The following is a 20,599-nucleotide window of genomic DNA, read 5'->3' as shown; positions in this document are numbered from 1 at the left end:
AACCATTTGGGGTGTTGTTTCCTTTGTTGGTGACATATTGTCTGCCATTTGTTGTCATGTGGCTGGGCTTCTCATGATAGGCTAGTAGGAGTGGCACTTGTTGCAGCTGGATAGAAATAGGCTTCTAGCCCCAGACCCCGGAGGGATCTTATATATCAAAGGTTAGCAGACGCCTGTAATCCCAGCGGCTCAGGAGGCTGAGGCAGGAGGATCTCAAGTTCAAAGCCAGCCTCAGCAATGGTGAGGTGCTAAGCAACTCCGTGAAGTGAGACCCTGTCTCTAAATAAAATACAAAATAGGGCTGGGGATGTGGCTCGGTGGTTGAGTGTCCCTGAGTTCAATCCCTGGCACCCCCCTCATATACCGCACCCTCAAAAAAAGTTAGTAGATGATTGAATGCTTGGCTGCCTGTATTTGTGAATAAAGTTTTATTGGGACAGTACCTCACCTGACAGTGATTGCCCTTGGGCTTGCAATGGCAAAGTTGAGCAGCTTAGACGAGCTAGTAAACAGACCAACAGAACAGTTTGCCAGTGCTTGTTGTACCTTACTGTGTCACGTTGTCACTGAGGGGGTAGTTCCTCGCCCACACAATGCAGGTGCAGAGGCAAAAAAGCCATTCACTGAGGCTGGTGCCCCAAAGTGACCCGATTGCCTACTTGCTGGGTGTTGAATAGGTCAGATGACCTTTCTTCACCTTGGTTTCTTTACTTTTTTTGTGGTCCAGTATTCATAACATAAAATGTACCATTTGACTTCTCTTTTAGGTGACAGTGCAGTAAGCAGCTCCCAGCCATCGCCAGCACCCACCTGCAAACCTTCCACCTGCTCAACAGGAAGGTCGCCCCCCCTCACACACGGCCCACCCCTTCCTCTAGCCCCAGGGACTCCTCACTTTCAAAATGGCGTCGCGTCACATACCTCCTGTCATTTTCAGAGTTAAGTGAGGTACTAGACAGAAGTACCTGGCCCTTCGGGATGGTCAGTATATTTTATTTATTTAATGCCTTAATGCCTTGCTTTTGCTGAGGCTGGTTTTGAACTTGCCATCCTCCTGCCTCAGCCTCCCGAGCAGCTGGGATTACAGGAGTGTGCCACTGCGCCCGGCCTATTTTAATACATTTTAGTTCCCTGTCTTCCCTGGAGTCACTTATCAGAGTCTCATCAACATCCACACTGCTTAAGAGGGGTGCGGGTGGTAGGTGGGGGGTTGGGGGAAGAGGCAGAAGAGAGTGAGTTCCGGTTCTCTGAACTGGAAGCCCAGGCCTAAGAGAGGTGCATCCAGGAAAGGCTGAGCTGCTCACTCCTGCTCCGTTCTGCCACCTACCCACGTGGCCCTGACCCAGGAGCTGGGAGCCCAGCTCTGACAGACGGAGGCCCAGCTGACTAGCCCTTCCCTGCCAGGCCTGGGGTCTGGGTGGTGGTGGGGGGCAGGAAGGCCTTCCCTGCCGACCCCTCCCTCTCCCCTGGCTTCTGAGGTGGGGAGGACGGACTTCCTGGAGCCAGGCCCCACCCAGGCCTCGGTTTCCTCTTCTTTCTGCCAGCAGATTCAGCCTCAGTCCCTGGTCTCAGTCTTTCGTGGACCACGCCCCCTGGGGCTGCCATCTTTTCTCCCTCAAATCAGTCAGGCTTCTCCTGAAACCTGGAAGGGAAGAGCCCAGGGGGTCTGCACAAGCCTGGTCCTCCTTGCCCTGGCCAAGGCCTGTGCGGGGGTGAGCTTCCAGGAGTGGGGCTCCTGTTCCAGAGCCGGGGGTGGGGGCTGGGGAGTGGAGGTGCCTCGCCCCCTCTCCCTTGGGCACCGCTCTGCAGGGAGTGGCCCACGTTAGCTGAGCACCTGCTGTGCTCCAGGTGCTCACAGGTATGAGTGGGCTGCTATGGGGACACCCCTGCCCACTTGGACAGCTGAGGAGGCAGGATGGAGGTTAAGACCCTTGTAGTAAATTGAGACACCTGCCTGGCCACCCCGTTAGTGGTGGGCTTGAAGCCGTGGTTGGGTTCTTCCCTGCTGTCCTCACTATTTTTGTGGAGATGAGGCAGGGACATGTGGCAGATTGGAGCCGGGGCACTTCAGGTCCCTGTGCCTCCACTCCCAGGTGCAGAGGACAGGGAAGCAGGAGGAATGGCGGCCTGAGGAGGAAGCAGTGTTGTGAACCAGGGCCTGCAGGTGAAGGGTGCCTTCGCGTCACTCAGCTGTCCCCACTCAGCAGTGGCATTCGGGATGTAGGTGGACAGGGCCCTGCCCTGGGGAGTTGGTGCCTGGCCGGCCAGCTGAAACTTACTGATGGGACAAACAGTTCCAGATCTCAAGAACGCCTGGGACTAGCCCCCTGAGGGGGCTGCTCGGGGAGGTGGGCCGAAGGGTGTGGTCCAATACACAGTGGACAACGGGAAGGGACAGGGCGGAGCAGGGCCAGAACCCCTGGCCACATGTGTCTACCTGACACTCAGCCTGGGTGGGGCTGATGAGGGCGGACTGGGGACCCGTCCCTCCCCAGACAGTGGAAGCTGCCCTTTTGATGGGCTCTACCCAGGACCCCCCTGCTGTAGCGAGCTCAGGTTTTGTTACAATACAACAAAATACTGTATCAAATAACTAGAGAACAGAATTTTTCTAGTCAGTTTGGAGACTGGAAGTTGATCACTGTGATGGGTTCTGGTGAGGGCCTGCCTCCTGGATTAGAAATGGCTGTCTTCTTGCTGTGACGTCACCTGACAAAGACAAAGTTCTTCCTCTTCTTAAAGGATATTAATCTCATCATGGGGTCCCACCTTCAAGGCCTCCACTAAACCTCATCACCTTCTGCAGGCCCCTCTTCCTAACTCCATCACTTTAGGGTAAGGGCTGTGACATAATTTGGAGGGAGGACATATTCAATTTGTCATACCCCTTATGCCAAGGAAATTGAGCAGGCCCATCTTTGGGCCTTTAGCCCAAGCTGGGGGCCATTTAAATAGTTACAGAGAGGCCAGGCGCTGAGATGCAGACCTGAAGTCCCAGCAACTTGGGAGGCCGAGGCAGGAGGATCACAAGTTTAAGGCCACCCTCAGCAACTTGGGGAGACCCCGTTTCAAAAATAAAAAAAAAAAAGAGCTGGGATGTAGCTTAGTGGTGAGTATCCTTGAGTTTAATCCCTAATACTTAAAAAAAAAAAAAAAAAAAAAACGGTATAGAGAGCCACACCAGGGGCAGTGTCCCATGTCCCCATTTTCCACATGGAGACCTATGGCACACCAGAGAAGCTGTCCAGAGAAGGCAGAAGAGAGACGTGCTGGGGGGATCACACAGTTCTGTTGTCTGAAAGCCTTCATGGTGACTGATGGCAGCCACAGGAAACTAATGCAAGGACCCACAAGGCAGAGAGGATCCAAGTGCCACCACCCAGGCTCAGTGCAGCCTGGGAGATGGCCAGAGCTGGGTGGCAGAAGTGAGGTGACTCAGTTCCAGGTTCCCGGCCCCCCACTCTGACTTCTCTCCCAGGGGGTCCTCTGCCGGTGCTGTTTCCCCAGACCAGAGCCCACCTCGTCGCACCAGGAGGACCTGCAGGCGGTGGGGGTGGGAGCTGGAGGCCGGGAGGGGGCCAGCCAGCTTTCTTAAAGCCCACAGATGAGTGGTTCTAGGAAGCGGATATAGGACTAATGGGATCCCCAGAGCAGAAACCTGGAACACACAGATTCTGAGGAGAGGATCTGCACTGGGCTGGAGGGGAGTCCAGAAAGACCTTTGGTAGGAGGAACTGAGTTATTTTGGTCATTTTTTTCATCACTGTGACCAAAAGACCCAACAAGAACCACAGAGTAGAAAAAGCTTATTTGGCGCTCACAGTTGCAGAGGGCTCAGTCTATGGATGGCCGCCTCCATGACCCTGGACCCAAGGCGAGGCAGAACATCTTGGCAGAAGAGGGTGGTGGAGGAAAGAGACTAAGCCAGGCTCCCCTGGATCAAAGTGTATACCCCAAAGAGACCAGTAAATGCCCCGGAACTTGCCTCCTCCAGCCGCGACCTATCTGCCTAGTTACCACCCAGTTAATACCTACCAGCAGATTTTAAATCATTTCACCTCTAAGCTTCCTTGCATTGCATCACACATGAGCTTTGGGAGGCACTTCATATCTAAATTATAACACGAGCTCCGTTCAGCAGAGAGGGAGTGGTGGGGAAGGAAGGAAGGCCAGACTGTGTGGAGACAGGGGTGCTAAAGACCCCCCTGAGGGGTGCTGACTTAAATAATAAAACCTGAGACGGGTAGACCACGTCTTTCAGAATGAAGGTAGGGGAGTGTGTGTGTGTGTGTGTGTGTGTGTGTGTGTGTGTGTGTGTGTTTGGCTGCACACAGTGGGAAATGGAGCCCTGGTGTACTGGCCTGGAGAAGGTGCTAGGCGGGCCTGCAGTGAGCCTGGGCCCCTCTCCCAGGCCATTCTTCTCTGCTGTCTTTGTCAGCTGCCACCCAGAACCTGGCAATAAAGAATGGGCCCTGGAGAACTGGGAAGGGCGCAACTTGGCCGAGCCTGGGACAGCATCACACCGTGTCTTTCCGATGACAGGAGCTCTGGGGAGGAAGGGGCTCACCAAGCAGGTGACCTGCTGGAACAAAATGTGTTGAGGTTGGGCAGTCCTCGGAAAAGGCTTTGCCTGAAGCCCCCGAGAGGTCCCTGAGCAAGCCTTCCGCAGTGGCTGTGTGGGGTGGCTCCGAGGTGGCAGCAGAAGCAGACTTACGAGTATGAATCATGGGTCAGGAAGTGCAACCACATCTTGCGGGTCCTTAAATACCATAGCCCACTTCACAGACAGTTTCCAGGTGCTGTGCCTAGGGCCTCAGGGGCTGAGGCAGATCAGGACCAGAAGGCTTGAGTCCCTCTCTCCCGTCTGTGTGCTCCCCTTGATCATACCCATCCTGAAGGACAGCAGCTGGAATCGCACTCTCTACTCTTGAAGTTTGAGGGTGCCACTTCCACGGAGATGACAGCTGGGGTGATGAGCTGGGCGTGAGGGAGGAAGGAGAGGCAGATACGAGTGTCCAGGCCTGGACCTCCCGTCCCCTTGCCTTCCTGCCTGCCTTCCACACACCCTCTTCCTGGGGCATTCTTTCGAGTTTCCTTTCCTGCTATTAATAGTCGAGAGTCAGTCCCAGGTCTGGAAATGGCCAGGGAGAGGAGGAAGCAGCCCTCATGGAGGGTTTAAGCAGTGCTCACCTCTCTCTGGAGAGGAGGCCGAGTCGGCCTTCTCCTCCACTTCCATCCTCCACCCTGCTGGAGGAACTGGCACACGGCTGGCTTGGCCTTCAGGACACAGTGTCTGTGTCAGTGTCATTTCCTCCCCGTGGGTGTCTGCGATTCTCCTGCTGAGCGGTTCATGTCGTCTTTCTCATTCTCAGTGACTTCAGGACCCACTGGGGTAAATGGTGGGATGCCCCAGCCTCTGTTTCTGGACTCATCCCATCTCTACTTCCCCAGCCACTCCCTTGTTGAACTTCATCGCCACCCCAGGCCGCACCACTTCTGAAATGGAGCGCTGAGAACTCTGTTCCTAGGTCACCGCTGCCCGCAGACCAACACTGGCCGGCGCACCATGCCTCAGCTTCTTCACTGCTGGGACTAGAAGACCCGACCAGCACAGTAACAGGGGAGGAAAAGTTTGAGGGGCCTGTGGTTTCAGAGGTCTCGGTCCATAGAAGGCTGGCTCCATTCTTAGGTACAGCAGAAGAGTGTGGTGATCAGCAGGCAGAGGGAGACTGCACTTCCCAGATACAAATATATACGCCCCCAATGCCCCCTCCTCTGCCACACCCTGCTTCCCTTCAGTTACCACTCAGTTAATCCCCATCAGAGATTAATTAACTGATTGGACTGAGTCTCTCACAACCCAATCTTTTCTCCTCTGAATCTTCTTGCATTGTCTCCCATGTGAGCTTTTGGAGGACACCACATCCAAACCATAGCACAGTCATCCCTAGTCATCCTTTGGTGTCTGCTGGAGACTGGCTCCAGGACCTTCCCCTTCTCACCACCCCACAGATACCCAGATCCACAGGTGCTTGAGCCCCCTGTATAAAATGGCCCAGTATTTGCATATCATACTTTAAATCATCTCTAGATTGCCTGCACTACCTAATGCAATATCAATGTTATGTAAATAGTTGTTATAGTATATTGTTTAGGGAATAATGACAAAGCCTGTGCATGTTTAGTACAGACACAGATTTTTATTTAAAAAAAATTTTTTTTTCCCCCAGTACTGGGGATTGAACACTGGAGCACTCTAATACTGAGCTACATCCCACCCTTTTAATTTCTTATTTTAAATCTTTTTTTTTTTTAAAGAGAGAGTGAGAGAGGAGAGAATTTTTTTTTTTATATTTATTTTTTAGTTCTCGGCGGACACAACATCTTTGTTTGTATGTGATGCTGAGGATCGAACCCGGGCCGCACGCATGCCAGGCGAGCGCATTACCGCTTGAGCCACATCCCCAGCCCCTTAATTTCTTATTTTAAGACACACCCTCGACTGGGGATGTAGCTCAATTGGTAGAGTGCTTGCCTTGCATGCACAAGGCCCTGGGTTCAATCCCAGCACCACGCCCCTCCCCTCCCCCGCAAAAAAAGATGACCTCAAATTGTGATCCTCCTGCCTCAGCCTCCTAGTAGCCTGGATTACAGGAATGCAACAATGCACCTGGCTCTCTTTTTCAAATAGTTCTAATCTGGTAGTGTAATCTGCAGATGTGAAACGTGTGGATACAGAGGGCGGACTTTGTACTCATATCACAATGCTTGAGCTCAAGATGGCCAGTCTGCCAGGCATGGTGGTGCACACCTGTAATCTGAGCTGCTCAGGGGGCTGAGTCAGGAGGTTCATGAGTTCAAAGCCAGCCTCAACAATTTAGTGAGGTCCTAAGGGATTAGTGAAACCCTGTCTCTAAATAAAATACAAAAGGGTAGGGATGTGCATAGTGGTTGAGTGCCCCTGAATTCAATCCCCAGTATCAAAAAGAGAGAGAGAGAGAGAGAGATGGCCAGCCTGTGGCCTTTCTCAGTCTATGACCTTTATTTTCCTCTAGAGCCATCCTGTATTTCCTAGTATGTCATCATAATCCACGTCTGACAGATATCCCCAAGCCCTCGCACCTCTCCTGCCGTCACGCTCACCTACAAAGCCCAGGGGAGCCAGCACCTCCATCTTCCATCCTCTGCCAGAGGAGACTCGCACAGTCTGGCTAATTGGATTTAAATTCATGATACCATGCCTCCACCTGGCACGGAATGCCACCTGGCACTGCAGTTTTATTCCTCAAGTGTGGTCCTCTGACCAGCAGCATCAGAGTCGTCTGGGAACTCGTTAGAAGTGCAGGTTCTCGTGTTCTGTTCTAGACTGGCTGACCCAGAAACTTTGGGGCTATACTATTTTCCAAGTGTGTGTACCAATTTATACCTCTCCATGGTTTTGCTGCTGCTTGTCTGACTTTAATATTTTTTACCATTCTGTTGGGTTTGAAATGATCATTCCTTCTTATTTTGCATTTCCCTGGTTACTAACATTTTTTTTTTAAGAGAGAGTGAGAGAGGAGAGAGAGAGAGAGAGAGAGAGAGAGAGAGAGAGAGAGAGAGAGAGAATTTTTAATATTTATTTTTTAGTTCTCGGCGGACACAACATCTTTGTTGGTATGTGGTGCTGAGGATCGAACCCGGGCCGCACGCATGCCAGGCGAGCGCGCTACCGCTTGAGCCACATCCCCGGCCCGTTACTAACATTTTTTGATGTTCATGGGCTATTTGTACCATTCCTCCCCGCCTATGAGTACTTGTTTAATTCTTCTGCTTTGCTTGTGTTACTGGGGATTGAACCCAGGGGGCCTTCTACCCCTGAGCTACCTCCCCAGCTCTTTTATTCTGTTGCTTAAATTGTTCCGGGTTTGGTCGCTGGGAGCTCTTTCAGGTGTGCCCCTTTTCCAGAATTGTGTCCTATGTCTTTTGAACTTGACTGCTTCTTGGGGTCTTGTTGTTTTGTTGTTTAGCAGTTTCTCACTTTCTGGCATTATCAGATATTCCGGCTCATCTTGCATCTTCCCCATGTCTACTGAAAAAAATTTCCCCTGGGGATTTGCTGAGACTCAAGCCATTTCTCCAGGGAGCCCTACTTATTTTATTGGAGAATGGTACTAGAAAAAAATCTGGGCACTTTGTGTGCTCTGTGCTGCTTGTTGATCACTGCTTCTAGATGCTCTCTGTGGACAGAGCTAGGAAGTACACGTTTTGGTACTCCACTGTAAGTACCCACATTGCTTTATTTCTGTCTCTCCATCTGTATGTAAGTTAAAACATGAGGCAGTACTGGCATCCTACTGTCATCATTCTTAGGTATCCTGGGTTCAGAAGCCTCCTCCCCGTCCCCTTGCTTATTTGTAGTCCATAAAGGTGGTGTTTTGACTGAATACTGTAACATAAAGATAAATAGCGACAAAATTGTTTCTCTCAAGGATAGGGGTTACAATTTCCCCAAGGATATGGGTTACAATTTCGTCTCAACCTCATGTGTACTGTAGGGTTGAATGTGAGGTATCTCCCAAAAGCTCACGTGTGAGACAATGCAAGACTTTTCAGAGTTGAATTGGTTAGGTTGTGAGAGTCTTAACCCAATCAGTGAATTAATCTTCTGATGGGGATTAACTGAGTGGTGACTGCAGGCTGGTAGGTGTGGCAGAGGAGCTGGGCTTTGGGGGTGTGGCATTGGGGTATATATATTTTATATCTGGCGAGTGGAGTCTCCCTGTGCTAGTGATCATCATGTGAGCCACTTCCCTCTGCCAACCCCCCCCCCCCGCCCCGCCATAATGTTCATCCTTACCTTGAGCCTGAGAAATGGAGTCAGCTATCTGTGGATTGCGGACTTTAAAACCATGAGTCCCTAAATAAACTTTTCCTCCCCTACAATTGTTCCGGTTGTGTCTTTTAGTCACAGCAGTGAAAAAACTGACTAAAACAAATGCATAATTAAACAAATACAGAAAACATGAGCCAGGTTTCTCATTATTGGAGGAAAAACTTACACACCTGCTACCCTGCCCTCCGGTGAGTTTATGTCCTACGTTGTGTGTAAACTTACTTTCTGAGTCTCCACTACATCCTGGAATTTCCTGAAGATCTCAATTGAGTCTTTTTCTAACTTTGTGTTAAGTGAAGCTAACTCTATAGGATTTATGATTCTGTGGGTTTTAACAAAGGTAGACCTGTGTCTATCATCCTAGTATGATGCATAGCAATTCCATTGTCTTAATAATAACCTTGTGTGGAGGGGTGGAGTTCCTCTCCCCCATCCCTTCACCTCTGGTAACCACGGATCTGTTTTCTAGTCCTATGTTTTTAACTTTTCTATAATATCATAAAATGGAATCAAATTACTACGTAGCCTCCCTGGCTTCTTTCACTTAGCAAAATACATAAATTTCCAGTTGATCTATGCTGCTATGAACAAAGATCGTTCCTTGTTCCTGTTGGTTACTTGTTGAATGGACATACCAGTTTCCTTATCCATTCACTTGTTGAAGGACATCTTGGTGGTTTCCAGTTTTGAGTGATTATAAATAATACTGCGATAGACATGTACACTTATGTTTTTTTGTGACCACAAGTTTTTATTTCTTTTCCTAGAATGGAACTGCTGGGTCACGTGGTAAACATATGCTTAACTTAAAAGGAAGCACTAGGCTGTTGGCAAAGCACTGTGCTAGCTGGCAATCCGAGCAGCCTTGTTTGAGAGTTCCTGATGTGCATTTGCTACTGCCCATTTGATTTTAGCTATTCTAATAGTTATATAATGGTATTGCATCGTAGTTTTAATTTTCATTTGCCTAATGACTGAAGATGTTGAGCATCCTCAACATCATGTTTGTCATCTGAATATTTTTGGCAAATTTTCCTTGTAGATCTTTTGCCCGTTAAAATTTTTTTCTTTTTTTTAATTGTTGAGTTCTTTATTTTTGCAATGCTAGGAGTTGAACCCAGGATGAGATACCACTGAACTATACCCCAGCCCTTTTGAGACAAAGTCTCACTGAGTTGCTGAGTCTGGCCGGGAACTTGCCATCCTCCTGTCTCAGCCTCCCAAGTAGCGGGGATTATAGGTAGGTGTCACAGCACCAGGCTTTCGTTGAGTTTTAAGAAAAAATTTCCCCCTCTGGAATTGGCCAGGACTTCAGTATAATGTTCAATAGCAGTGAGAGAGGGTATCCTTGTCTTTCCCCCAAACTTCAGGGCAAGACACTCATCTTTCAATAAGTGTGACACTGGCTGTAGGTCTACTTGGACACATCATTTGTTGGGTAAGGGAAGTTCTTTTCCATTGCTGGTTTTTATTTTTATTTTTATTTTTTTGTGTGGTGCTGGGGACTGAACCCAGGGCCTTGTGCTTGCAAGGCAAACACTCTACCAACTGAGCTGTATCCCCAACCCTGGTTTTTATTTCTTAAACATGAGTAAGAGAATGTTTATTTTCAAGTTCTGAACTGTCCTTGAGATGAACATCCCTTGGTCGTGATATACTGTCTTTTTTATATAGTGCCGGATTTGATTAATCATCAGGGAAACGAGAATTAACACTATAGTGAAGAACAACTTCATGTCCACTAACATGGCCATAATTAAAAGGGCAGATGAAATTGTTGGTGAAGAGGCAAGAAAACTGGACCCACAGAACACTGGTGGTTGCCACATCAAATGTGCAGCCACAGTGCAAAATAGTTTGGCAGTTCTTCAAAATGCTAAACACAGAGTTACCTTATGACTTAGCACTTCCACTCCTAGGTCTATATCCAAGAGAAACAAAAACATACGTCTGTGTAAAAACCCGTACACAAATACTCATAGCAACATTATTCAGAATAGCTTAAATGTTGAAATAACCCAAATGTTCATCAAATGTAGGCGATCCATATAGTGGAATATCATTCAGAGGATTGTGACACAGGCGACAACATGAGAGAACTTTGAAAATAAAAGGCAGAAGGAAAGCTTGCAGATAAACTGTCAGAAGACCCCATACTGTGTGATAACATGTACATGACGTGTCCAGGACAGGCAGATCTTTAGACGGAAGGTCCATCAGTGGTTGCCCACGGCAACCAGAGGCACTTTTCTTCTGCTGTGTCTTTAGTGTGGGTTTTTATTGATCTAGTCCGGGGTTGTGCTTGATGTCTGCTGTTGCTATAGAAACTTCAGTGCACCCCACAAAGTGCTTCAGTAACACCGCCCTTCTCTCTGCCTGGCTGTGGGTCTTTTTTGATGGTCCCCTGAGAGTCTCCCTTCTCTGGCTGCCCCCAGCAGTATCCGTTGTTACACACACTTGCTGGCGTTGTGGAGCAGGGGAGGGACATTCTCTGATGTTCTGATTAAGAGTCACTTAGGCACTGGTCACTTGCTGCTTGAGGGCATGGCCTTCACCAGCCTTCCTGCCTCTTCCCTCCATGTTCTGCTTAGCACATGACCCTTCAAGGGCTTTGTCACTGTTCCTTTCTCATCCCCGGCTCAGAGGGCTTCCACCTGAAAGCCGCTTCTCACCCTACCCTGCGCTTCTCAAAGGATATGGGCCTGCCTGGAGTTTCAGCAATGGCTTCCTTCCTTTTTGGGGGGACTGGGGATTGAATTCAGGGTCACTTAATCACTGAGCCACATCCCCAGCCTGCTTTATATTTTATATTTTCTTTAGAGACAGGATCTCGCTAAGTTGCTGAGGTTGGCTTTGAACTCACAGTCCTCCTGCCTCAGCCTCCCAAGCCACTGGGATCACAGGTGTGCACCACTGCGCCCGGTTGTTGGCTTCCTTCTCACGACCTGCTGGAAACCTTTTGATGTGCATGCTCCTAGAGCTTTGCACTTCCACAAGCCTGTGCCCAGCCTTTAGCTATTCATGTAAAAATTTACCTGGAGCTGGGGCGTTAGCTTGATGGCAGAGCCCTTAACATGCACGAGGTCTTGAGATCCGTTCCCAGCATCGCCGTGAGCGAAGGAACAAATGGAAAAATATTTTAGCTGGCTGTCCCTGGGTAAGCAAATGCTCTGGCCAGTTTTTCCTGAAGTCGCCCCCTGCCTCCAGTTTTCAGTGTAGAATTTTCCCTCATGACCTGAGTTCTCCAATGGGCTGAGGAAGAGTCATGATTCTTTTTTGGTTTCTCAGTCTTTTTTTTGTTGTAGGAATAAGAGTGAAGTTTTTTTTGTTGTTGTTGTTCCAGATCTCTCTTCTATTATTATTATTATTATTTTAGTACCTGGGATTAATCCCAGGACCTCATACATGCTAGGCAAGTACTTTGTGTTTTTTATTTTGAGACAGGGTCTTGCTAAATTGCCAAGGCTGGCCTCAAAACTAGCACTCCTCCTGCCTCAGCCTCCTGAGTAGCCGGGATTACAGATGGTAAGACCACACCTTGCTCGGCATCTCTGCTCTTGTTAGCTGAAACCTTACGTCCTGTGATTTCTTTTGGTGAACACAAGTTGTTAACTTCGATGAAGCCATCAGTCTCTTTCTTTGGCTTGTACTGTTCATGTTTTGTTAATGGTCAATCACTATCATTATAAATGGCCAATCACTATTATTATAAACTAATTCTTTTTACAGATATTTTACAGTAGAGCAGACTGGGTTATGGAAAGTTTGTGCAAGGCTAGAATTATTTGATCTTCAAACCCACTTTTGGAAAAGTAATGATTACCTATTCACTTTCTTTTCAATCATAGGACAAATTATTATTTCTTCTACAGTTACTCTGAAGTTTTTTTAAAGGAAAATGTCCATCTTTTCTGCCTCAAATTTATCAGCATTCGTTCATAATGACCTATGCTTTAAATGTCTGTTATTATTTTTACATCTTATTATTTATGCCTTTGGATTTTCCCCTTTGATTAATTTCCCCAAAGGTTTTATTATTTATTACCCTTAAGAAATCATTGATTGATGATTGATTGATTGCCAGGTGTGGTGGCACATGGTTTTGGTCCCTGCTACTTGGGAGGCTGAGGCAGGAGGATTGTTTAAGCCCAGGAGTTCAAGTCTACCCTGGTCAACATAGTGAGACCCAATTGCAAAAAGAAAAACAAGACCAAAATTCTTTTTTTGTTTTTTATTTCTGCTATTGGATTTTGGTTTCTATTTCATTGTTGATTTTTATCATCATTACTTCATACCTCCTGTTTTTCCCAAGGATTATTTTGCAGCTTTCCATTATCAGATTTAGCCTGAGTAGGTCCTAAAGAAAGACTCATGAAAATTCTAGGGTGCCTCGTATCCTCAGCAGGTGGCCCCCTCCCCTCAGTCCATTCTCCAGGGCCAGAGGGAGCTGATGTCTGAGGAGTGTGGAGGTCAAGACTGCTGTAGATGGTGTGGGATAACGGGCTGGTGCTGGCCACAGGTGCCACCGGTGGGCTGCTAGAGGATAATAGCCCTATTTAGGGGAGACCCTAAAGAAAAGGCTGGGAAGAAAATTCTTCCAATGGCCAGGACTTTGAATAGTGCGTTTCATGGCTGTTTGTTTATTTACTTACTTATTTTGAAGGAGAGTGACTCTGAGGTGAGGATGTGAGCAGGTTTACAGACAATAGCGAGTGCTCTTAGGAACTTGGAGGGAGCTGGAGTGGTACATGGGATTTAGGCACAGATGGCCTGGGTGCATCTGGAGAGTGTGGCTGTGTGTCACTCGGGGAGGCTCTGGGGAATCTGGTGGTCTAGATGGCTCCTTGTGTATGTCAGTTTCCTTCTTTCTCTGTCACCTCATGGCTGCTTGTCAGGTTCATGACTAAGTGGCCTTGGGGTAGGGAGACTGCTAAAGCCGAACCTTCTGGACCTGTGCTGGCCCCGCTCTACACACAGACTTGGAATGCCTTCCTTGTCCCCCACAGTGGCCCGCAGAGCACAGAGCTTCTCCATGGGACTCACCTCAAGGCAAAGTCAGCGGAGCACTAAGCTTTAGGATTTACTCTTCTTTTTTTTTGAAACATTTTTTTATATTTAATATTTTTAAATATTTTTTTAGTTGTCAGTGGACCTTCACTTTATTTATTTATCCGCAGTGCTGAGAATCCAACCCAGGGCCTCGCACGTGCTAGGCAAGCGCTCTGCCACTGAGCACAAGCCCAGCCCGGGTCTACTCTTCTTGCTGTGAGTCTCATGCTGCTAAATAATGAAGCAGGGAGGAATATGGATGGGACCCAGGGGATTCCCTGTGGTGCCCAGTCATAGAAGTAAATGGAGGGACCTCTTACCCACAGTGTCCCTGAGGGCTGCATCTCTCAGAAATGCAGTCTAGAATCCGCCTGCATGGCGTCAGTGGTGCTAACTGCAGTGCCCTGGTGGTAGCAGACCATGACCTCACCAGAGCAGTGTGGGAGAGTCTGGACACGGCTTCTGACTGAAGCCTGATTCTTTGGCTACCCCAGTGTTTTATTAGCTAACTGACTCTCTTCTTAATAAATTCACTTTCTGTTGAAAGCACAGAATTGGTTTCTAATGTTTGAAACTGAGACCCTGATTCTCGTAGAAGTAGGATATAGGGGAAGATTAGGAGGCTCAATAGTCGGCCCTGCAAGGATATGTTCAGGGCCCACCCTGACACTGTATGTTAGTTAGCTTTTTCACTGATCTCTCTAAAAGACCTGACAAGAACAATAGAGGAGGAAAAGTTTATCCGGGGGCTCACGGTTTCAGAGGTCTCAGTCCACGGACAGCTGGCTCCATTCCTCTGGGCTCAAGATAAGGCAGGACATCATGGTAGAAGAGGGATGCAGCTCACAGTGATGATCAGGAAGCAGAGGGAGACATCTCTACTTGCCAAGTACAAATATGTACCTCAAAGCCTTGCTCCCAATGCCCCACCTCCTCCAGAAACACCCCACCTGCCTTCAGTGACCACTTGGGTGATTAATTCACTGATTGGGTTAAGACTCTCCTAACCCAATCATTTCTCCTGAATCTTCTTGCATTGTCTCACATGTAAGCTTTAGGGGAACACCTCACCACTAAACCGTAATATTGTGAATTTTACCTTAATTGGAAATAGGTCTTTGCAGATGTAATCGGGTCAAGATAAAATTATACTGGATTAGGACAGTCCTCAAATCCAATGACTGGTGTCCTTATGTGGGGAGCGGCTGGGGGTGTAACTCAGTGGGAGACAATGTACATAGCACATGCAAGGCCCTGGGCTCAATTCCCAGAAATCCCTGGCCCCTTGCCATGCACAGAGATATAGAGATGCGTGTTGATGGAGTCAGAGATCGTAGTGATAACTACAAGCCAGGGAGATCAAGAAATGCTTGGAGGAGGTAAGGAAAGATTCTTCCCCAAGTTCCATAGGGAGCTTGGTCCTGTCAGTCAAGGGAGAAATGCACTTGTGTGGTATTAAGCCATAGCAACCTTTTGCAAGGAGTATACACGTCACTGAAGAGTCCTGGGAACCGTGTGAGTGACTGTTCTTTATTATCCTTCAACCCAGGCCTCATTTGCTGGGCCCATAGTAGGAACAGGACACCAGTGAGCTGCCCATCCATTTTAATCCTTAGAACACATGATTTTTTAGCTGTTGTTCAAAATGCCCTTGGTGGACTATTCTGTTGACCATGCTGGTTTTGTAGCTTTTCCCCTGGAAATTAAATTCTACTCTTGTCTCTACTACCCAAGTGGTTTAGTTTTCTCCCACTGAAATCAGCATTTCCTACTATCATCTGCCCAATGAGGAACAGCCACAGCAGAGATCTTACAATATGTTAACAGCCCTCCCAATTAGATCTCAAATTTAATCAAATTCTAATCACCATCAGTTATAAGATGCACTATTATTTTATGAACCACTTAGATTAAACAAACTATATCAAAGTGTGAGCTTCAATCAATTGCTGTCATCACTTCAGAGAATTAGAACTCATGAAATCCTTTATTTCTGAAAGCCTTGTGAATGGAGTATCCTTTGAGCTCTTTTAGGGAACAAAGAGAGAGTTTGATTGGTCCAATCATACAAGATAAAACACTCTTGTATCTCTCCAAGGCTTTGGATTTCTTCTAACATTATTGCAGGGAATTTCTGGTAACTCACCTGTTTCAGTCCATGTTGTGTCTCTATGACAAAGCACTTGAAGCTGGGTACTTTACTAAGAAAAAAGGTTTATTTGGTTCATGATGGGTGGGAAGTCCAAACAGCATGGTGTTAGTGTCTTGTGGGGGCCCCTTGGCAGGTGGTATCATATGGCAGGAGTGCCTATAAGAGAGCTCACATGGTGAGGGGTAAAGTAAGACAGAGAGGACCAGGCTTCTTGTGTTATGAGAACTGGCTCTCACAGGAAGTCATCCATTCCTGTAAGACCTAGCCCACTCCAGGAGACCAGCAATAACCCCCTCATGAGGGCAGTCATGACCCAGGCACCTCCCATCACATCCTGCCTCTTAAAAGTCCCACTCCCTTTCAACATTGTTATACTGGGGGTCAAGCTTACAGCAAGTACACCTTTGGGGGGCAAAGCACACTCCAGCCATGGCAGCAGATTGACTTAACGTGGGCTACCATGGAGGCCTGGTTTCCGCCAGCTACAGAAACAATTCGAACTGCTCCTAGCTGCTTGAGCCAGTATGTTGAACGTAAAGCCTCTGGTATGCGTTACCCATGTTGGTAAATACAGCTATGTATTGGCTAGATTTCTTCCTACAGGTATTTTTAATTCATTTTTTACCCGTGTATTATGGTTGTACATATTGCTGGGGTTTGTTGTTACATATTCATACATGCACACAATGTCATTTGGCCAGTGTCACTCCCCAGCCCTTTCCCCCTCCCTCCCTGACTCCCATCCTTGAACCCTTTCCTTTACTGATCTCCCTTTGATTTTTAGGAAATTCGCCCCCACCTTTTTCCTTTTTCCTTTTTCCTCTCTAGCTTCCACAAGTGAAGAAAACATAAAACCCTGATCTTCTGAATTTTGACTTTTTGCTTAACACAATCTCCAGTTCCATCCATTTCCCTGCAAGTGACATAATTTCATTTTTCTTTATAGCCGAATAAAATTCCATTGTGTCTATTTACCATATTTTCTTGATCCATGTATCTATTGATGGATGTCTAAGCTAGTTCCATGGTTTGGCTACTACAAACACGGGTTTGCATGCATCACTATAACGGGATTACTTTAACTCTTTAGGATAGATACCGAGGAGCGGTATAAGTGGATCATATGGTGGTTTGATGTCTTCTACTTTGAGGAAGCTCCATGCTGATTTCCTTAGCGGTTGTACTAATTTACCATCCAACCAACAGTTTGGGTGGTAAATTCGTTTTTCCTCCACATCCTCCCCAGCATTTACTATTTGTATTCTTGATGACTTCCATTCTGACTGGTGTAAGCTGAACTCTCGGTGCAGTTTTGATTTGCATTTTCCTAATTATTAATGATGTGAACATTTTTTCGTACATTTGTTGGCCATTTGTACTTCCTTTGAGAAGCGTCTGTTTAATTCGTTTGCCCACGTATTAATTTTTTTTAAATGTTATTCTTTTGATTCTTTTTTTTTCAAGAGAGAGAGAGAGAGAGAGAGAGAGAGAGAGAGAGAGAGAATTTTTTTTTTAGTATTTATTCTTTAGATTTCGGCGGATACAACATCTTTGTATATGGTGCTGAGGATTGAACCGGGGCCGCACGCACGCCAGGCGAGCGGGCTACCGCTTGAGCTATATCCCCAGCCCCCCATATTAATTTTTTGTGTGTGAAGATTTTTTGAGTTCTTTATATATTCTAGACATTAATCCTCAGTCAGAAAAGTAGCTAGCAAAGGTTTTCTCCCACTCTGTGGGCTCTCTCTTCACATTCCTAATTGTTTCCTTGACTGTGCCATCCCATTTATCAACTCTGGCATTATTTCCTGAACTTTAGGGGTCCTATTGAGGAAGTTTTGCCTGTACCTAAACAAGTGTTGAACCTACATTTTCTTCTGGAAGTTGCATAGTTACTGGACTAATTCTGAGGTCTCTGATCCAGTTTGAGTTGATTTTTGTGCAGGGTGAGAGATAAAGGTCTAGTTTCATTCTTTTAAATATGCACAACCAGTTGTGCCAGCACCATTTGTTTAAAAGGCTGTTTTATCTCCAAAATATATTTTGGGTACCTTTTTCAAGGATCAGATGACTGTAGATGTGTGGGTCTCTGCAGGTATTTTTAGTGTATAAGCATTCTTCTAGGTGAGACTGTGTACCTCTGGGTCCTACTAGAATCTTGACTGTCAATAGGTTTGAAGAAAATGAGAGTGGTTCGAATACTGAGGAGATTTGGCTTCTGCTCCGTTGATTGGGTGAGTTCTGCTGAGGTTATTGAGAGCCTTAAACAAGGTCAGAGCAACCTGAACAGATAGGAGAACGGTGGTTGAAAGGACTGGCAAGTGAATTCCATTGAAGATGGAGATTACAAGTAGTCTTCATCTTCATCCTCCAGGTCCCCACCCAATCAATCAAGGTTCTGTTTCCACATGGAGCACCGTGAGGCTGCAAATTAAATTAACACTGTAGTTTGCCAACTCATGGGTTCAAGTATCTGTCTTTTGGACTTTTCGGCCCTTTAGCTGCAAAGAAGAAGCAATCCCTAACTGGGCACAGTGGCTCATCCCAGCAGCTCGGGAGGCTGAGGCAAGGGGATTGCAAGTTCAAAGTCAGTCTCAGCAACTAAGCGAGGCCCTAAGCAACCTACTGAGACCCTGTCTCTAAATAGAATGTATATTTTTAAAAAGGGCTGGGGCTGTGGCTCAATGGTGGGGCAACCCTGCGTTCAATCTCCAGGACCAAACCAAACCAAACCAAAAACAGCAATTGATGATGGGATTTAGGAATTCAAGTTCCTCTTTCTTTATTTATACTAGTAGTTTTAATGGAGTAGTGTTTTTTTTTTTTTTATCCCCCCAGGGGACTTTTAGCAATATCTGGAGACATTTTTAGTTGTCACAGCTGGAGAAGGGTATGTGTGTGTGTGTGTGTGTTACTTGCATCTACTGGACAGAGGCCAGTGAGGTCGCTAAATGTCCTCTAATGCATGGGACTTCCATGGCAAAGAAGAATCCAGTGCAAAATGTCAATAGTTTTCAGCAGTTTACCACAGGAAGAAGTAACCATCCCACTCCACGATGCCCTAACTGTGCTGATACCTCTCATAGTATCTTTTAACAAAAGACACCATCAATGATAAGAAGCACAATACTTTATGAACTATAAGAAGGGGAGACCCCTGTCAAACAAGAGCTTCACCTTGAACCCCTCCCAACCCCTTAGCCACAAACAAGTACTGGAGATTGAACCCAGGGTACTTTACCACCGAACTAGTTGTTTCTATTTTTTATTTTGAGACAGGGTCTGGTTAAATTGCTGAGGGTCTCACTAAGTTGCTGAGGCTAGCCTCAAACATGGGATCATCCTGCCTCAGCTTCCTGAGTTGCTGGGATTATAGATGTGTGCCCCTGTGCCAAGCTTACATTGATTTTTAACATGCATCCTGGTAAATGGGCCTTTCATTCGTCTGTGGCAGATATACTCAGTCCCACTAAAACCACTTCTTGGACTTCTCATGCACAAGATGCCTTAGGATACCGGGTAGAGCCCTGTTACTTAGAATTCTGACTGCCTTGGGCCCCTCTAGGGGCTCCTGAGAAACTTCTGCCTCTCAGTAGCAAAGTGAGTGTGTGCCACCAGAGTTCCTCCTGGTCTGTGGTCTCTTCCCTCCCTAGCTGGCAATAGAGGACCCAACCGTGAGCTGCTGAGACATGCTTGTGCTTGTCCCTGGGGGGCTGGAGACGCAGGTATCTGGTGTTTTCAGCCTGAGAGAGGAGGCACTCGGGTGGGGAAGTGCCCAAGCAGAGGCAAATGGTACAGGTGCGGACTGGTTCCAGGGAGCAGCTCAGGTCTATGACCTCCCTTCCCACTAGGCCCTCCCTTCTGCTCACCCCAGATTCTCTCCTTCCTCTCACTTGGTGCATCAGCAAGCAGCCGATCTCCTCGAACAGTCACAGTCCCTCCTGTCTGGCTTGATCCATTTCCTCTGCAGGACCGCCGGAGAGCAGCTCTGAGCAAAGCCTGTGTCTCACCTGTGCACCTTCCTTGCCTTATCAACTTCCACGGCATCTTTACACAGAATAAAATCCCCAAATCCTTATTTGGACCTCTGAGCTTAGGTTTCATTTTACCAAGGGGACAGTTTTTAAGAGCACCTTCTTATACTCTCAGAAATGTCTGGTTTAGGGGCTGGGGTTGTGGCTCGGTGGCAGAGCACTTGCCTAGCATGCGTGAGGCCCTGGCACCACATAAAATAAAAACAAATAAAATGAAGGTATTATGTCCATTTACAACTAGAAAAAAAATAGAATGTCTGGTTTCAGCTGGGGATGGAGGTGCACTCCCATAACCCCAGTAACTTGAGGCTGAGGCAAGAGGACCACAAGTCCAAGGCCAACTTTGGTAACTGAGCGAGGCCCTGTCTCAAAAATTTCAGAGGGGCTGGAGATGAAGCTCGGTGGTAAAGTGCCGCTGAGTTCACTCCCTAGCACTGCAAAAATTCAGACACGGGCCCTGCATTTGTGAGGTCCCCTTGCCCCTCGCCT

At 47.3% G+C, this 20,599-nt stretch overlaps 1 protein-coding gene across 1 annotated transcript in view; it reads left to right on the top strand.

Annotated features, from left to right (window-relative positions):
- Window positions 1-20,599, top strand: part of PODXL (podocalyxin like) — a gene marked incomplete at its 5' end in the record, with an annotated part of 45,389 nt that overhangs the window by 16,283 nt on the left and 8,507 nt on the right. The window lies entirely within an intron of this gene.

This window comes from Spermophilus citellus (assembly GCF_964194105.1).
Source record: "Spermophilus citellus genome assembly, chromosome: 3".
Lineage (NCBI taxonomy): Eukaryota > Metazoa > Chordata > Mammalia > Rodentia > Sciuridae > Spermophilus > Spermophilus citellus.
This window is presented reverse-complemented; position numbering and strand designations above follow the sequence as displayed.